At 50.5% G+C, this 19,695-nt stretch overlaps 1 protein-coding gene across 3 annotated transcripts in view; it reads left to right on the top strand.

Moving 5' to 3' along the window:
* Nucleotides 1-8,000: 8,000 nt before the first annotated feature.
* The window catches only part of NEK5 (NIMA related kinase 5), a 1,893,692-nt gene continuing 1,881,997 nt past the window's right edge, over nucleotides 8,001-19,695 (top strand). For 2 of the 3 annotated variants that reach the window (XM_069639859.1, XM_069639857.1), the window contains exon 1: nucleotides 8,001-8,165. The gene's annotated coding sequence lies outside the window, so the exon portion shown is untranslated. Of the gene's footprint in view, nucleotides 8,166-8,580; nucleotides 8,679-19,695 lie in introns of those variants that run through there. The other variant, XM_069639858.1, reaches the window with a different exon arrangement.

The following is a 19,695-nucleotide window of genomic DNA, read 5'->3' as shown; positions in this document are numbered from 1 at the left end:
ATGTTGTGCCAAGCTTGTGGCCTCTCCCCTGGGCAGTGCAGGAACCTCCCGACGTCCTCCTTCTTGTCCCCACGACTGAAGCTCAGGAACAGCGAGATCTGCAGGAACTGCCAGGAACCACTGCCTCAGCTACAGCTTTTCTTCACTTACAAGGTACTGTGCAAGTGTGGTGCAGAACTCCGTTCGGCCGCGGCGAAAGTTTGTGAAACTTTCCTGACTTTGAAGGCTTGTCCTTCCCTAAACCAACATCTAACTTTTTGTCTGGCCAAATTCTTCTAAGATCCGTGGCAAAGACTTAACCGTTTACTACCAGAACTGTGCTCTCCTATACAAGACTCTGAACCATTGACTTTGGCCCAGGCCTATTGAATCGAATTGCTGGTTGTAGTGAACTGAAACCCTTTGCCCTGCCCATGGAAGTATTTGTGCTATTGATTCTTATAACCTTATCTTTCTACCCCTTTTAAAAAGGTAACTCAAGTGCCATTTTGCTCCCACTTGAGGGGAGCTGAACTTGTTCAGAAACTGATTGGTTGTGTATTGTAGTTTATTAGATTGTGAGATTGAGCTGCTTTTGCTAGTGGAATGTTTTCCAAATGACTGTGTAAATAAATGTATATTCTTTTACCAAGAAACCTTGACTAAGTGTTTATATGAATCATTGTGATTGCTAGTCCTTTGTGTAACCCTTTGTACTGCTCACTTTACTCTTGAGATAAGTCTGGCTGCTCAGCCTTCGCTACCACTTTACTGTGTAGTACGGGCTTGTACTAAAGGTGACATTGTACTTACACTTGTAGTCTTAATTATGTGTAGTGTTCCCAAAGGGTACTGCATGTGATTCTGCATAACAGGGGCAAACGCGTGCCCCCGTCGGCACAGCAAGGAGAGGGGAGGTCATGCGGGTCTCCCTCTCTGGTGCGTGGCTGGGGGACATCCCCAGCAGGTTAACCCCAACCTTGCCAGGCGTTAGCGTCCATCTGCTGGGTCGCGGACTCCCTTCGGTGGAAGGTAATCCCGCTCGCCGGCGCCTGGTTCCCCCAGGGCCCCGGACAACTCTGCTGGACGGACCAGAGCGCGAGGGGTGCCCCGGGCTGTGGGTGTGCGTGTCGATGATACAAACAAGGTCGGGCCAGCGGCTCTCCCTCAGGCTGCTCTGCTGTTAATGATGCTTCATGCCCCCACTCACAAGCAGATACCCCAGCCCTACATGTCCCAATTCCCACTCAAATGCCCCATTTTTCCTTCCGAACACATGTTCCAGGTTCAAATGCCACCTCCCTCCGGACCCACATGCCACCATTCCTCCCTCCAAACCCACACAAAGACACCAACATCCATCCCTCCATAACTACACCAAGATGCTCTCTCCAGAGCCACACCCATATGCTTCACCTCCAGACTCACACTCGGATGGCGCCATTATCCCTCTCTCTAGACGCACACCGGGGATGACCCCATCCCTTCGACACACACATGCTCTCACCCCTCCCATAGACCAACATCGTTCCCTCCAGACATACATACACTATCCCTCCATTCCCACCCAGATGCCCCCTTCCTTCCCACCAGAGTGCTCCAGCTCTCACTCAGACCCACATGCTTCATCATTCCCTGACATGCCCCCATTATATGCCCTGTCCCTCCAATCCAGATCCACAATGCCCCCTCCGATCATGACTCCACCAAGATGCCCCATCCTTTCCTCCAGACCCATACCATGATGCCCCGTCTTCCCTCCACACAAGAAGATGGCCCCATCCTGCCCTCCCGGCCCAAACTAAGATATCCATTTCCACACACCAAGATGCCCTATCCACCCTTTAGACCCAGATACATTTGCCCCATCCGTACCTCCAGACCAATGTGCCCATCCCACATCAAGATGCCTTCACCTCTCCCTCCCGACCCATGCAAAGATGCCCCATCCCACTCTCCAAATACACAGATGTCCCCATCTCACCCACACCATGATGCCCCAGCCCACCCTCCCAACCAACCAACACCTAGATGACCCAAGCCACCCTCCAGAACAGATTCCCCATACCTGTTCCAGACCGACAGCAATGTGCCCCCACCCATTGCAGACCCCACCAAGATGCCACCATCCCTCCCACCAGACCCACACCAATATGCCCCCATCCTACCCTCCAGATGCAGATGTCCACATCTCACCCACACCAGGATGCCCCACTCTCTAAACAGATGCCCCATACCTGTTCCAGACCAACACCAATGTGCCCCCATCCATTGCAGACCCCACAAAGATACAATCATCCATCCCTCCAGACCCACACCAATATGCCCCATCTCTCCCCAGACCCAAACCAATGTGCCGCCCATCCCTCCTCACACCAATGTGCCCCATCCCCTCCCTCCAGACCCACAGCGATGTCCCCATCCAAACCAGAATGCTCCATCGCTCCGCACAGACCCACACCAATGTGCCCATCCCTCCCATCAAACCCACAAAAATGTGCCTCCAACCACTCCCTCCAGAGCCACACAGAGATGCCCCTTTCCCACCCTCCAGTTGCACACATATCCCCATCCCACCCAAACCGGGATGCCCCATCCCACCCTCCAGACAAACAGATGCCCCATACCTGTTCCAGACCAACACCAATGTGCCCCCATCCATTGCAGATCCCATCAAGATGCTCCATCCCTCCAACCACATAGCAAGATGCCCCGAGACTGCCCCACACCTAGATGAACCATCCCTCCCCCAGATCCACAATGTGCCCCCATCCCTCCCCCAGACACAGACCAAAGTCCCCCTTCCCTCCCAACAAACCGACACCAATGTGTCTCCATCCACTCCCTCCAGAGCCAAAACAAGATGCCACATCCCACCATCCAGATGAACAGATGTCCCCATCCAACCCACACCAGGATGCCCCATCCAACCCTCCAGATGCCCCATACCCGTTTGAGACCGACACCGATGTGCCCCCATCCATTGCAGACCCCCAAGATGCCACCATCCCTCCACCCACATAGAAAGATGCCCCATCCAGCCCTCCAGACCCACACCTAGATGAACCATCTCTCCCCCAAAACCCTTAATGTGCCCCACCCCTCACACAGACAGACCAATGTCCTCATCCCTCCCATCAAACGCACACCAATGTGCCCCCATCCCCTCCCTCCAGAGCCACACTGATGTCCCCCACCCCCAAACCAGGATGCCCCATCCCTCCCATCAAACCCACATCAATGTGCCCCATTCCTCCCATTAAACCCACACCAATGTGCCCCCATACCCTCCCTCCAGACCCACACCAAGATGCCCCCTCCCTCTCTCCCAACCCACACCTAGATGATCCATGCCACCCTCCAAACCAACAGATGCCCATACCTGTTTCAGGCCAATACCAATGTGCCCCCATCCATTGCAGACCCCACCAAGAAGCCGCCATCCCTCCCTCCACACACCAATATGCCCCCATCCCTCCCCAGACCAATGTGCCCAAACCCACACCAATGTGCCCCCATTCCCTCTCTCTCGAGACCCACAATGATGCCCCTATTCAACCCAAACCAGGATGCTCCATCCCTCCCTACAGACCCACACCAACATGCCCCGTCCCTCCCAAACCCACACCAATGTGCCTCCATCCACTCCGTCCAGAGCCACACCAAGGTGCCGCCATCCCACCCTCCAAATGCACACAGATGTCCCTAACCCACCCACAACAGAATGCCCTATCCCACCATACAGTCCAACCAATGCCTCATACCTGTTACAGACCAACACCAATGTGCCCCCATCCATTGCAGACCCCAACAAGATACCCACACTGTTGTCCCCATCCAACCCAGGATGCCCCATCCCTCCCCGCAGACCCACACCAATGTGCCCCATCCCTCCCATCAAACCGACACCAATGTGCCTCCATCCACTCCCTCCACAGCCACACCAAGATGCCCCATCCCACCCACACCAGGATGCCCCATCCAACCCTCCCGATGCCCCATACCTGTTTCAGACCGACATCAATGTGCCCCCATCCACTGCAGACCCCAAGATGCCACAATCCCTCCATCCACACAGCAAGATGCCCCCACCCAGACCCACACCTAGATGAACCATCCCTCCCCCAAAACCCTCAATGTGCCCCCATCCCTCCTATCAAACCCACACCAATGTGCCCCCTCCCTCCCATCAAACCCACACCAATGTGCCCCATCCCCTCCCTCCAGACCCACACCAAGATGCCCCATCCCACTCTCCCAACCCACACCTAGATGAGCCATGCCACTCTCCAGACCAACAGACGCCCCATACCTGTTTCAGGCCAACACCAATGTGCCCCCATCCATTGCAGACTCCACCAAGATGCCACCATCGCTCCAGCCTCACAGCAAGAAAACCCCATCTTGCCCTTGAGACCCACACCTAGATGAACCATCCCTCCCTCCACACCCACAATGTGCCCCATCCCTCCCCCAGACACAGACCAATGTCCCCATCCCTCCCATCAAACCCACACCAATGTGCCACCATCCCCTCCCTCCAGACCCACACCAAGATGGTCCATGCCACCCTCCAGACCAAAAGATGCCCCATACCCGTTTGAGGCCGACACCAATGTGCCCCTATCCATTGCAGACCCCACCAGGATGCCCCATCCCTCCCTCCAGACCCACGCCAATGTGCCCCCTCTGTCTCCCAGACCAATGTGCCCGTCCCTCCCATCAAACCCACACCAATGTGCCCCCATCACCTCCCTCCAGACCCACACCATTGTCCCCATCCAACCCAAACCAGGATGCCCCATCTCTCCCGCAGACCCACACCAATGTGCCTCGTCCCTCCCAAACCAAACTCACACCAATGTGCCCCATCCCTCCCATCAAACCAACACCAATGTCCCTCCATCCACTTCCTCCAGAGCCACACCAAGGTGCCTCCATCCTACCCTCCAGATGCACACAGATGTCCCCATCCCACCCACACCAGGATGCCCCATCCCAACCTCCCGACCAACTGATGCCCCATACCAATTTCAGACCAACACCAATGTGCCCCCATCCATTGCAGACCCCACCAAGATGCCCATCCCTGCCCCCCAGACCCACAGCAATGTACCCCATCCCACACCAGTGTCCCTATTCCTCCCTCCAGACCCACACCACTGTGTCCCTATCCCTCCAGACCCATACCAATGTGCCCCATCCCGCAAGACCCACACCAGCATGCCCCTACATAACCATTTAGACTCCACTTAGATGCCCCATCTCTCCCTCTAGACCAATACCATAATGCCCCATCCTCCCTCCACATAGCAAGATATCCCTGCCCCCTTGCAGACCCACACCAAGAAGCCCATGTGCCTCTACCGAACCACAAGCATAGCCCCAGCCGACCACCTCTAAAGCTACCCATCCTAAACATACACATCATACATTAAATTACTCCATTAGCCCACTTTGATCAGTTAAACACCACCAAGCAGTGGTGTAGCCTCTGTGCTGCCTAGCATCTCCTCATGAATGGTTATGTCACCAAAGCAGGGGCTGGCTGCATGTTTCTCCTATTTCGAGGGCACGCCAGGTGTCTGTGCCACCTGAAAGAAGAGTTCTGCAACTCCAGTGTTCCCTGTTGCATGCAAAGAAAAGGCCACATTAGGGGTGTCACATGCATTTGTGAGCTCCAGAATGTGATATGGAAGTGGACAAGTTTTGGGGGTGGTCTTCAACCACTCCAAAAGGTACTTATATGGTCAATCTATAGGATGAACTCCAGAAAGAGCACACATGCCTCCATAGTGTTTCACCTAGACTCATTTCTGGGGTTCCTGGACTGTCATCGGACTTCATAAAGTTATTTAATTTTCATCTAACTATATGTTTAGGCCCAGTATGTGCTGTGTAGAATGATACCCCATGTTTAGAGCACTTAAGACGTTCCTGTTCTGAGACTGGGGAGGGCCCTGTGGCTATTCTTTTACTAGTTGGCTAGTGGCCAGATGCCCTTGGCTTGCACTTTATAAATTGTATTACATTACATATCATTAGGATTTAGACCCTCATTACAAATTGGGCAGTAAGTTTGATGGTAATTCCACCAGACAGAATTACTGTGGTGTCTGGTGGAATTACCGCCACCTTACAACGTGACGGGTGCACGCACAAATCATCAGTGGTAGCAGTAATTCTGTCTGGTGGAATTACTGACTAAAAACAACCCCGAGTGGTAAATCTGCCAATTTTTTTTAGCAATTACCGTTGGAAAAAATCAGTGGAATTACCAAGTGGTAATTCCGCTTGTGGAATGACTGCTGATCGGAAATAGCACCATGTTGCAAACAGGCATGGCGGCCATCTTTAAAACAATCCATTCTTAAATCACCACTTCCCTTAGCCCTTCAGCGATCAACCCTTCTGGAAGCATGCCAGTAAACAAGGGTGCCTGTCAAAGTGATCCATAAACCCAAATTCCGTGAAGCTGAACTGCAGGTATTAGCTGACAGGGTGGTGGACAATGCTGACAAACTTTTCAGAACCCAATGCAAGACATCCATTCACCGCAAGACCACAATATAGTCAGACATACGGAACAAGGTAGTGGCCACTGTGCAGCAAGGCATTGAAGTCTGTAGGAAGGGTGGAACAATCTCAAGGCGTGTGTCCGCAGTCTCATTCCAGCTCACAGCAGTGACACATCTGCCACTGGAGGAGGCACAGTTAAGCCACTGCAACTCACCCCACAGATCCACCATGTGCCCCATCCCTCCCCCAGACACAAACCAATGTCCCCCATCCCTCCCATCAAACCCAGACCAATGTGCCCCCATCCCCTCCCTCCAGACCCACACCAAGATGCCCCATCCCACTCTCCCAACCCACACCTAGATGAGCCATGCCACTCTCCAGACCAACAGACGCCCCATACCTGTTTCAGACCCACACCAATATGCCCCATCCCTCCCCAGACCAATGAGCCCATCCCTCCCATCAAACCCACACCAATGTGCCCCCAGCCCTGCACTGTTGTCCCAACCAAAACCCGGATGCCCCATCCCTCCCAAAAGCCAACACCAATGTGCCTCATCCCTCCCACCAAATCCACACCAATGTGCTTCCATCCACTGCCTCCAGAGCCACACCAGTGCCTCCATCCCATCCTCCAGATGCACACAGATGTCCCTATCCCACCCACACCAGGATGCCCCATCTCACCCTCCAGACCAACCAATGCTGCATCCCCATTTCAGACCAACACCAATGTACCCCATCCATTGCAGACCCCACCAAGATGCCCCATACCACCCTCCAGACCCACACCCATGTGCCCCATCCCTCCCCCGAGACCCACACCAATGTGCCCCGCCGACCACCTCTAAAACCACCCATTCTAAACACACACATCATACATTAAATTACCCCATTAGTCCCCTTTGATCAGTTAAACACCACCATCCACTGTCCCCGTTACTTTTCTTAGTCCTCCATACCTTTCACGTTGAAAAGAGGAACATGATTTTTAAAAGTAAATGTAATTTTCCGATCCCCGTCTTAATTTGGTGTCTCACTTTTACAGGAACGTTAATGGTATCCAGAAGAAAATGCAAATTGCATTCTCAGCCACCCAAGAACACACAGATTGCTCCTGTTTTTGCAGTGCAGCCTGAGCCTTCCCGCTCGGAAAAACACGAGGGACAAGACCAGGTAGGACGCTCCATCTGGTCTTGCAGAAACTTTACCGGTATCCCGAATAAAATGCCTAACTTAACCGCCGTTAGCCAAAAGCATGCAGATTTCGGTTGCACTGGCAGCCGAGGGCTCCCGGTTCTATCTGGTGTTAAAATGCCCACCGTAACCGCAGCAAACCAAAGGCACACAGATTCCGGCTGCATTTAAACTGGCAGCCGAAACCTACCCAATTCCCGCTGAAGACTGTGAAGAGAAACCCGCTCACGAAAAATGCTCACGAAAATCACAATGCTGACGTCGAATGTCACGTGAAGAAAAGTAGGCGGGGCGTTGCTATGGTCCTTTTCTCGGATGGGAACTAGACACTAACCTGCTAGAACCAAGTGGATGCTAACGTTGCATCACAGCTTTTTGGTGCAAAGTATTCAACGGGGTGTGTTACAGGTGCCCCTAACTCGACTCGACAAAAGCGGGGAAGGTTCCAGAAATTTCCCCAGATCGAGGTAAAGGGGTCGGTCAGTGGGGAGGGGGGTACCGCGACTGCGTGTCTGGTGTCCATGACAACCTAGCTGGGAGGGCCGCGATTAAAAGAGAAAAGGGACTCTTTCTCTCCCTTTTTTGTACGCGGGCTTGTCTTGTTGAACAAGCAATTCTTTGGCACACATGAAACCCAGCAATATTGTCACGAGAAACGATGTAATTTCCAGAATTAAATTCGTAGATGTATTTTTAATGTATTGGTATACTTCTGTCGTACATTGAAATTTCAAAATTGTGAGATGCTGTAAACCTCAACATTGATTTGGGTATAGCTGTTGATGTATTTCATTTTTATTGTACTTTTTTGAGCACTCTATATAAAATATAAAACTACATTTTAAGTACGCTAACTGCAGTAGAAAAAGAGATACACGAGATGTTCAACATGGCCGCTCTTTTGACTCATACAGAGAACTGGGTTGAATCAAGTACATTTATCAACCGGAAAGCTCAGGATATTTAAGTGCCACCAGAAGGTATTTGTGTGTGTGTGTGTGTGTGTTAAAATCATTGGAATTTATTTGGAGAAAATACCCGCTAAGAGTAAGAGGCCCTGATCCGGCATGACACCTTTATCCAGCCGTGGCTGAATATGGTCCTGTCCTGCTGGGTGGTCATGAATGTGATGGATTTTTGATATGTGTATGACTGACAGTTAATGTTGATCAGAGCTTGTAGTGTACGTGTTCTGTATGTGTCAGTTGGAGGGGGTAGGAGGAGGTCGTGCATAACGATGCCCAGTGGTGGAAATGGAAAATATTTGAAGTGGGATCCCACAAGGGCCGGTGTGGGGGTGGAGTTTGATGGAGGGGGCATAGTTCCAAGGAGGCGGAGTTCAGAGGGGGTGGAGTTGCCAGTTGAACTCCGATCAAAGGAAATGTTCAACATAATAGTTTAAAAAATACACAATTTCTTGAAAAGTACACAAACCATAGTAAGCATATCTTACTTTGGTTTGTGTACTTTTCAAGCCATCACAGCATGTACCACCCGTTTCAGACCCAAACTACAAATACCAGAATTCATTTGGGAAAAGCATCTATCACAGCTGGGGGCTCTTTGATCATTGCGTTTTCTAAATGGATTCTGCTTTGTGCGCACAGTGGCTTTCTGCTAAGTCACAGGGTATTTGACCCTCGGCGAACCCGGGGGCTCGACTCAGTTATCTAAGCTGCTCTGTAAGAGCGCACTGTGCACGCAGGCCCTGTCCTGTGCGAGCGCTCTGTGTGCACAGTGCGCTCTCACAGAGCAGGTTAACTCACCGAGGGAGCCCCCAGGTTTGCCGAGGATCTGCCTTCTTCTTGTTGGGGCGGCTCCCAGTGACCAGGACCCAGCTTTTTCTATCTAAATAGATGATGCTCGCCAAACTTCCCACAAATGCAGCAAACGACCAACCACAACAACAAACCACCACTACCAGCAGACCCACACCAAAATACAGCCACCATCCCTCACACAATCCCTGTACACAACACCTCAATCAAATATACCCTCACAAAGCCAGCAGTGCATAAAAACGTCTCAGCCGCCCAGCAATAATCATCACCTTCTCAGTCTTGTTCCAAAAAGAAGCTTGCCAAACTTCCCACAAATGCAGCTGCAGACCAACCACAACAAACCTCCACTACCAGGCGACCCACAGCAAAATACAGACACCACACCTCACACAATCCCCCTACACAACACCTCATTCTAATGTAAAGCCAACAATACCCAAAAACTTCTCAACCGCCCTAACTATAATCATAATTTTCTCAGTCTTGCTCTGTGTTTGAAAAGAACAATTAATAGCCTCAATCATAAACAACAAAAACTTCTCCTTCGTCAACACCAATAAGTCACAGACCACCAGTGGTTGCATAACACTATCCACAGCAACAACCCAAGGGGGCAAGAGCCCGTCCCCAGTTAGACAAACCTTCTCAACCTGATCCACACCAACAGCTGGCAACCGTGCAACTGTCTCTGCATAAGATAAATTGTAAGACGCTCTCACGGACTGCACTCGAACCTCACAGACATACACAATACACCCCTTGAACATAACACAGTGATCCCCACCACAATTCCTACATACAGGTACCGTCTCACTTAAACACTCCTTGACATCGTGGCCACCGCCTCACTTCGCACAACACTGCTCCCCTCTACAGACACCGGCCACATGACCAAACTTCTAACAGCGAAAACAACGCAAAGGAGGGGGCACATATTTTGCCACATGGAACCTCTCATATCCAATCCACAAAAAACTGGGGCACCTCCACAGACTGAAACGACACCAAGACAATAGTCAAAACTAAAACCCCATTCCCGTTCCTAGGACCCAACCTACGCACCGCAACCACACCAACACCCTTAAGCTCAGACATCAAAAAGCCCAAATCAGTACTAGCCAGAACACCATAGACCACCCCCTTACCACTAGCCACAGGAACAGGTGGTACAGAACACACCACCGGAATCCCCACCACATTACGCAAATGCAACAAGATCTCCTGCTGCTCCAAAGACGCACAGCAAACTAAAAGCTTACCTCCACTCACCTTACAGATAGACTGAGATGAATGAGGCCACTCCTCCACCGAAATCGCAATCTCAATCGGGCACACCTGCCGGAAATTCCGACCCTCCACAGTACTGGCCAGAAGAACCACAAAAACTCACTCGACCGAAGCACCAATCCCCTTGCTCAGCACACAAGACCAAATGCCAGACACCACACCACCACCCGCATCTCCCACCACCTCAGAACAGAGAGGCCCTGCCTCCTACTCCAACACAGATAACCTTGAAGACACAGTGACACCATTGACAACCTCCACCCGATCCACAGGAGACCGGCTCCTAGACACATCTCATGACTTACCCCTCTTCCTAGCAGGCACTGACTGCCACTCAGATCCAGAATCACTAGATCCCGCATCCTCCATCGACAATAACGAGAATCCAACCCGACCTCTGCTGTGCCTTTCAATCTCCTCTCACAGGCCCCATCTGAAGCTGCCAGTCAAACCACCCCCAATTACCACTCACACACTGCAGCGCGTCGGCTCCTGCCACAACACAGGCATCCCTCCATGTCTCTCTTCCGCACTTCCCGACTACCCCAGTCCAGCGTTCACCACCGCCTTGCAGAGTTCCAGTATCAAGTCCACATTCCGAGCACGGAGTCCCTGGTGCTGCTGGGACACACCACCTCCTGACCCACCTGAGCCTCCACCGACACGATAGTGTCTCACAGCATGGAATCCTCCTTCCTCACTCCCGAGGGTCTGCCTTGGCTTCTGCTGTGACATAGGTAAGGGGGGCAGAGCCAGAAGAGCGCCCATGGCGCCAATTTGACTGTGAGGCTTCGCCCCCCCACTCCATTCCATACATCGAGCAGCGCTTTGGTTTGGGTTTTCAAATGCGTAATTGTTTGTAATTTTTTTTTAACAACGCTGTACGCTTGCGATGGCCTATTTGCGGCTGAGGCTGGCTGGATCCCGAGATCTGGCTACACATCTGATGCCAGATCTCGGATCCGGCGAGAGCTGGCTCAATGCCCAGTTCTGAGGATGCCCCATGGGTGGTCCCTCCTGTATGCAACTTGCATACCTCTCAACTCCCCTTAATTTTGAAGGGTGTTAACCTTGTGCTGTGGTCCCTTTAAGAACCGGACCGTGTGATGTCAGTTCATATTCTCTATAAATGGGGCGTCACGCAAGGCACATTGCTGTCCACGAGCGGAGCCCGAAAGAGCAACCTGTGTCTCTGTGTCCGTTATTTGGCTTGCTGTGGTTAGCGGCTCCTCTGAGGCCGTGGAGCCTCAGAACAATGGCGACGAGGAAGTCGCTTCATAAGTGAATGGAGTCCGCTCATCAACGAACCCGACTGTGTCTCTCCGGTGACACTGTCATGTGGTGAGCTGCGTGCACACTCCACTCACTCCGAGCAGTGCCCCGTGCTACACAGTGAGTATTCCGACAGTGCAGCAAAGCTGTGCTTCGACAGGGCATACTTTGGGCTGCCGTCCCCTGCCACATAGTTCCACAGGAGTGCCCCCGGCAGAGGTTCTATTCCACAGATGCCCCTGAGGCTTAATACCAGACCCAGAGCAAAGTGCCCTTGAAGAGATTGATAATCAGAAGGTGGTGGAGAGCTAGAAATGAAAATGAAAACCTCAGAAGAGGACTACGTGAATATGATCTAGCCATGAGTGAAACAGTACTATGTGAGATGCCGTCATCCCAAAGGCAAGTTGTCCCTGAACTATGAACCTCAACCATTGGAGGTGTTGGATGTTAAAGGATCAATGGTCACAGTGTCTAGTGGTCATGACACTGTTACCAGAACCTCTTGTTTTTGCAAGAAGATCGAGGAAGCAGGCACCATTCCAGTAGTGCATGACTTCCACCCATCCAGCACTGAAAGTGTTGGCGATGAAGATGCTCAAGAATAATAGGGTAGATAAGATGGCTGGTACCCTGAGGAACATAGTGATTTGGAGCCGACAGCACACATTGTCCTAGACCATGCAGAAGGGAGAATGTACCCCCAGAGAGAATCGAGAAGTCAGCCAGCACGTTTGCAGGCCAATTCGGTAGATCTTGGAATATAAAATTGTTAGATCCATGTTTCTGAACTTGTGCAAGTGTTCAAGTGGTTATAAAGTTAATGATTGGTGTTCAAACTTTATGGAAAAGGAGGAGTGTGGTGATTTCACTTTAAGAGACCAAGACCGTGTGATGTCAGTTCATATTCTCTATAAATTTGGCATCACGCAAGGCACGTTGCTTTGCACGAGTGAAGCCCGAAAGAGCAACCAGTGTCTCTGTGTCCGTTATTAGGCTTGCTCTGGTTACCAGATCCCCCGAGGCCGTGCAGCCTCATAACAAACCTCTGTGGACATATTTTCATGCCCCCACATACAGATGTCTTCCATATATTTCAATGGGCTTATTCACCAAAGAAAGCGTTTAGTAGCATACAAAGTTGCATTAGTTCCTAGTGGGATCACACGCCACTCCTCCTCATAGCACATCTGATCGCACCTAACTTAGAGCATACCTCTCAACCTTTTGTGTCACCTGGGCTGTTGATAACACCCGATTTTTGTTTTAGGCGGGTGAGAACCCATTGACTAACATGCGTGTGTAAGGGGCTTGGCCGGTGAGTGACGTGATTTCGTGACGGGGGACACCCGCCAAAATCATGTGAGTTGAGAGGTATGCTTTGATAGTCAGTAGGTTGAGAAGTATGAGCTTAAGAGTAACTGGAACCCTACAGTAACTGTCTATATGTATAATAAAGCCACCTAGACCTTTCTAAATTAAAGGCTCAGCTGGTCTTTGTCTGGAATACCATCTATCTTCTTTTGGTTAATACATTGCCAACAAACGGAGAAGGACTCACAGGAATTGAGGGACAAGGGAAAAGGTAATGATTGTTGTGGTGGGGGAAGCAGAGAAAGATAGCACATCCCCCGCCCCCCCCTCTAAGCGTTGTCTATCCGCCTATGGCTGCGTAGAGCATGCATAGCACCTGGAAGCAAAGCTCAGAGGACAGTTATTGCCAAAGGAAATCCAGCTGCTTAACTTAGCTGCCATTGCTCTCCTGCTGCACATAGGATTTGGTACTGGACCCAAGATATTATCCATCAATGGGAGATCAGGTTCTGTAAAGAAACAAGCTGTCTCCAAAGCTTCAAGTACAGGATCCTCATTATTCGTGTTGCAACCGTGCAGCCAAATCAGTGATCTTTCCATCTGCCGTAGTTCACCCCTAACTTCTGACAATATTTTGTTAAAGTAAGAACTCGCAATCGGGAAAAGGGCAGGTTTACACCGTGAGGGCAGCACAAACTGCACAATTGGATTCCGCTTCCTGAAACCAGGAGGATGGAGTGGGACTGTGCGGTCATTAAGCAATTAAAACAACCCTAACCTTATAGTTCCCAGGGCCGAGGTTGGAAGGGTTCTGGTGGCCCCACCGAGGTTGGCACCGATGTTCGGAGGAGCCAAGCAAAGACTAGAATCTTTGCCATGTGCGTACTACCTGGTGAGGCTCTGTGGTGCTGCCTAGTATCTCCTCATGAATGATTTTGTCACCAAAGCAGGGGCTGGCTGCATGTTTCTCCTATTTCAAGGGCACGCCAGGTGTCTGTGCCACCTGAAAGAAGAGTTCTGCAACTCCAGTGTTCCCTGTTGCAAGCAAAGAAAAGGCCACATTAGGGGTGTCACATGCATTTGTGTGCTCCAGAATGTGATTGGAAGTGTGGACAAGTTTTGGGGATGGTCCTCAACCACTCCAAAGGTACTTATATTGTCAATCTATTGGATGAACTCCAGAAAGAGCACACATCACTCCAAAGTGTTTCACCTAGGCTTATTTCTGGGGCTGCCGGACTGTCATCGGATTTCATAAAGTTATTTAATTTTCATCTAACTATATGTTTAGGCCTTTGGGCCCAGTATGTGTTGTGTAGAGTGATATCCCATTCTTAGGGCATGCAAGACGTTCCTGTTCTGAGACCAGGAGGGCTTCTCTGGCTATTCTTTTACTTGTTGGATAGTGCCCAGATGCCCTTGTGACCTTGGCTTGCACTTCATACATTGTATTACATTACATATTACATTGCATTAGGATTTAGACCCTCATTACGAATTGGGCAGTAAATTCAGTGGTAATTCCACCGGACAGAATTACTGTGGTGTCTGGTGGAATTACCGCCACATTACAAGTTGACGGGTGCACGCACAAACCATCAGCTGTAGCATTAATTCTGTCTGGCGGAATTACTGACGAAAAACAACTCCGAATGGTAAATCTGGCAATTTTTTGAAGAATTACCATTACCGTCGGAAAATCGGAGGAATTACCAAGTGGTAATTCCGCTGGTGGAATGACAGCCTAGCGGAAATAGGGCCATGTTGCAAACAATGTAGCTCCATGGCGGCCATCTTTAAAAACCCAATCCATTCTTAAACCACCACTTCCCTTAGCCCTTCAGCGACCTAACGTCCAGTAAGCATGTCAGTAAACAAGGGCCAGACAAGGGTACCTGACAAGGGGATCCGTAAACCCAAATTCTGTGAGGCTGAACTGCAGGTATTAGCTGACGAGGTGGTGGACAATGCTGAAGAACTTTTCAGAACCCACCAATGCAACACATCTATCCACCGCACGGCCACAATATAGTCAGACATAAGGAACAAGGTAGTGGCCACTGTGGAGCAAGACATTGAAGTCTGTAGGAAGGGTGGAACAACCTCAAGGCGTGTGTTCACAGTCTCGTCGCAGCTTACTGCAGTGAGACGTCTGCCACTGGAGGAGGCACAGTTAAGCCACTGGACCTCAACCCCTGGGAGAAGAAAGTGGCAAGCATTCTACTTATGGAAGGAATCGAGGGAGTAGGAGCAGCAGAGGTGGGAGCAGGAAGCAAAGCCGAACAATGTGAGCACAAAAGCACACCATTGGGACAGGGATACGTGAAGGCAGTGCATTTGTCACAGCCATCATTAAGCGCACAGCCAGGTGACATTGTTGATGGTAAGTCCCTTTTTGGCTCACCGTCAACAATGCCACAAGAATACAGATCGACTCATTCTATGTGTACATCTTTAAGTAAAACAACGTGGAACTGAATGTAAAGAAATGTGATGACTGTAGGCATCAACAGACTTGTCAACTCATGCAACCTTGAGAGCCATCATTGCAGAATGCCATGACTAGCAACTCCGATATACCCCTGGTTATGCCATATGTCAGAATAATGTAATTACTAGGCCCCACACATAAGCCAACACATGTACAATGTCAAGCACTATGCCCTCTCCCTACAGTGAATGCCATATGTCACAAAATAGGTAACCACCACAGGAGTCGGAGTACTCTCACAAGAATGCCAGGTCACATAGGGCTTGACCGACACCCTCCACAAAAGTGGACCTAGGACTGCAGCCGCCTGCGCCAACAACCCAGAAGACACACCCTAGCCATCACACCAGGACAATGACACACATACACTCTGTGTGAGTCATAGTAATGTTGAAGGCGCTAATTCCGCCCCAGTGAACTGTGCACAAGACAGCCGTAACACCTACATACGTAGATCAACCCAGGTCACTGACCATTCCCATTGTTACCTGCATGTACCTGCCAAGTATATATGAAAGCTGATTCCAGTTAATTCCTCTCATTACAGACACACACGACAGCCAGGGTGAATGTGCCAGTGCTGCAGCATCTCCACATGCCGTGCCCATCCCCACAGCAGAAGACACTCCACCCTGAGCACCTCTTCTGCCACCCCTGCACTCCATACGACAGACAGTAGGCACAAGGCAACAGCCATAAAAGCAGGAACAAATGTGTACCTGGAATCATCTACCATCTCTACTGGAACTCGCACCTGCATAGCAACATCTGCACCACCAAGCTGCCTGCCCTCACATCTGCTGCTGCATCCATCAGCATGATACTGGCAATCAGGCAACTACCTTGCTAGTTGTACCATAACTTCCAGCAGTGAGCCTGCCTTAAGTCAAGCCGAAGTACCTCCGGTGACCACTACCACCAGACAGCCTGACTCTTCGTCACCTGTCAGTGGTGGGCTGGAGCTGTCATGCCCTCGGCCCCGCGCCCCCTTCCAGGCCTTGTGTCCCCTTTGACTGCTCCTTCCCAATCACCTCTCACAGGTGACCTGAAGTCCCTTACACAGAATGATGCCGATGATGAGGCTGCAGGCGGTGGTGATGCAGTAGTGTTCCTTAGTGATGTCACACGCACCCGCTCACCTGTTTCCCAACCTGATGCCCTGCCCAGTGGTTGAATTGAATTGATATTTTATTTCTATTGTGCTCGTACACAAGTGTTTCAGAGCACGATAAGGCAAGGGAGGGGAACAGGGGAGAACAAAACAACGATCTTACTAGGCCCAGTGACATTGAGAACGCGCAAGTGCATGGGAGAGGGGGAGGGGAAAAGTGCATGGAAGGCGGGAGAAGTGAAAAGTGCGGAGCTAAGGAGAAACAGATAATAAATAAATAAATAAATAAAGGCAACAAACAGTGGTAGTGCAGCCAGCAATTGGCAAGTGCTGGGTTTAAGGCAGCAGACAGGGTAGGTCTGATGAGTGCAGGAAGAAAAGGGGGGGCAGTATGGGTACAGATAAGTGCAGGGCATGGCCCAGAGGCAGTGTGGGCTGGTGGCAGGGGGAGCAGGTACCTGGGCCCGGAGGACAGAGGCTGTCCAGGTGCACGGTGCCAAGAGAGAACAGATCAGCAGGGGAGAGGGGGCGGCAAAGGCAGAAGCAAAGACGAAGGTCTTGAGGTGCTTCCGGAACCAGAGATGGTTCTCCTCAAGTTTTAGAATGGCAGGGGGGCTGTTCAAGTCAGAGGCCCCAGCCGAAGCCAGAGATCTACCCCCAGCTTGTTTCTTTGAAAAACGACTGATCCTGAGGGAATTGGAGGTAGAGGAGCGAAGAGCTCAAGAGGGGAGGTATTTGCGGAGGGATAGCTGAAGGTATTTTGGACTCAGGCCCCAGAAAGCCTTGTGGACAGTGCAGAGGGTTTTGAATTTAATCCTTGCATCCACTGGGAGCCAATGGAGAGATTTCAGAACTGTAGAGATACGATCCCAGGGCTTGAGGCCAAGGACAAGTCTTGCAGTCCTGTTCTGGATTTGTTGCAGAAGGCAGAGAGTAGAGGCAGGTATATTTAGAAAGAGGCAGTCCAACCTAGAGAGAACCATAGCTTGGGAGACAGTGAACTTCTAGGGGAAGGAGAGGAAAGGTAGAGTACCTCTGAGGAGCTGCAGTAGGAAGTTTGACATTTTAAAGACATCAGAGATGTGGGCAGAGAAGGAAAGCGTGCAGTCAAAGATGACCCCGAGGTTCTTAGCCTCGCAGGTGGGGGTAGGAGGAAGGCCCAGGGAGGCCGGCCAGAGAGGGAGGTGAAGGATGGTGAAGGTGTGCCGATGAGGAGGAGCTCTGTCTTGCTGGCATTCAGATAAAGATCATTGGCGGCACACCAAACTTGAATGGCGGTGATGTCTTATCTTCTATCTGGGAGAGGCTCACAAGAATGGAGCAGTGGCAGGAAAGGATGGAACAACTCACAGAGCTTAAGCTACAGCATGCATAGGCAATGCAGGATGCCATGCAAGGGGCCTTGAGGAGAATAGGCAGGGAAATGTCACGCTAGTGCTATCGCCTCACTGAGGCAACTGTGGCAAATATTCTGGTGGGGTAGAAAGTGCGGCAGCTTACAGAGACACTGTTAGCTGTCCAGGAGAATATGCAGAGGGCAATTTCTCCTCACGATGCAACACATGCCTGGCCTGGAGTCAGTTAGCTCTGCCTCTGTTACCCCCCCCCCCATCTACCCCAGAAGGATCACAAGCGGGGAGTCCCCGTTGGCGGTCATTGCACACCACCACTCAAAGACCAAATGCGCCTTCTGGCCAAGATAAATGCCATACAAGATAAATTGCCAGGCTCAACATGACATTGGGGATTGAGGGAGGTGTGGGGGCATGCGTATTGGGGATTGAGGGAGGTGGGTGCTTATTGGTGTTTGTTTACAGATAAGTCCTATTGACAATTGAACAGATGCGAGCGCAGTCATTTTTGAGTGGATGTGACTGTGACAAATGTACTAAGTGACTATATACAATTGTGTCAGGTATGTGCAATCAAATGTCCTTAAAGGAAATTGACAATCATTTCTTGGCCCACAAGACATCCGACCCTGCCTTCTTCATGGTCACTTTGTGGTGGCAAGTGGTCCTCAGCTTGTATGTCATTATCTTCTGGAGGAGCCATGTCTCCTAATGCACATGTTGTGCAGGATGGCAGTCACTAGAACTATTTTGTCTATCTGTGCTGGCTCGTATCTGATGGAGATACCGTAACCGTTCCTCCAGTAGGCCAAAGGTATGCTTTGTTGAGAGCCTGATCCATATATGTGCCTCATTGTAGGGATCCTCCTGTGCTGTGCGTGTCCCAGACAGGTGTCATCAGCCACTGAAGCTGAGGATATCCAGAGTCACCTGTGAAGGCAATGGATATTGGTGTTGGCCACAGAAAATATGCAAGTGTGACAATTGTTCATAACATATAGGTTAACGGTCTCCTACTATACTTATGGCACATTTGGAATCACTACATTATATGATGCAAGGATCGAAATGATTGGAAAAGCAGGAGCTAAAAGCAGCTCCTGGGTATCCAGCATTAAGCAGTGATTAGGAGCTACCACTGAGGAATGAGGAGCTGGTTCATAGCATTGCGCAACTCTAACCTCCACAGAAAATGCAAACTTCTCATTGTATCCATAATTCATGACCCATTCTGCTTTAAATGTCGTAAAAACATATTGTCATGTTTATTTACAGATTATTCTAAACACACAGAGTTAAATTCATATAGGTGTGTGTTCGGCATTAGTCGGTCTGGGGAGCTAATGAGTAGCTTCTGGTAGCTGTTGGTTGTCAAGCTAACCAGGCTCT

This window comes from Ambystoma mexicanum, chromosome 7q (genome assembly GCF_040938575.1).
Source record: "Ambystoma mexicanum isolate Mex_15411 chromosome 7q, UKY_AmexF1_1, whole genome shotgun sequence".
Taxonomy (NCBI): Eukaryota; Metazoa; Chordata; class Amphibia; order Caudata; family Ambystomatidae; genus Ambystoma; species Ambystoma mexicanum.
This window is presented reverse-complemented; position numbering and strand designations above follow the sequence as displayed.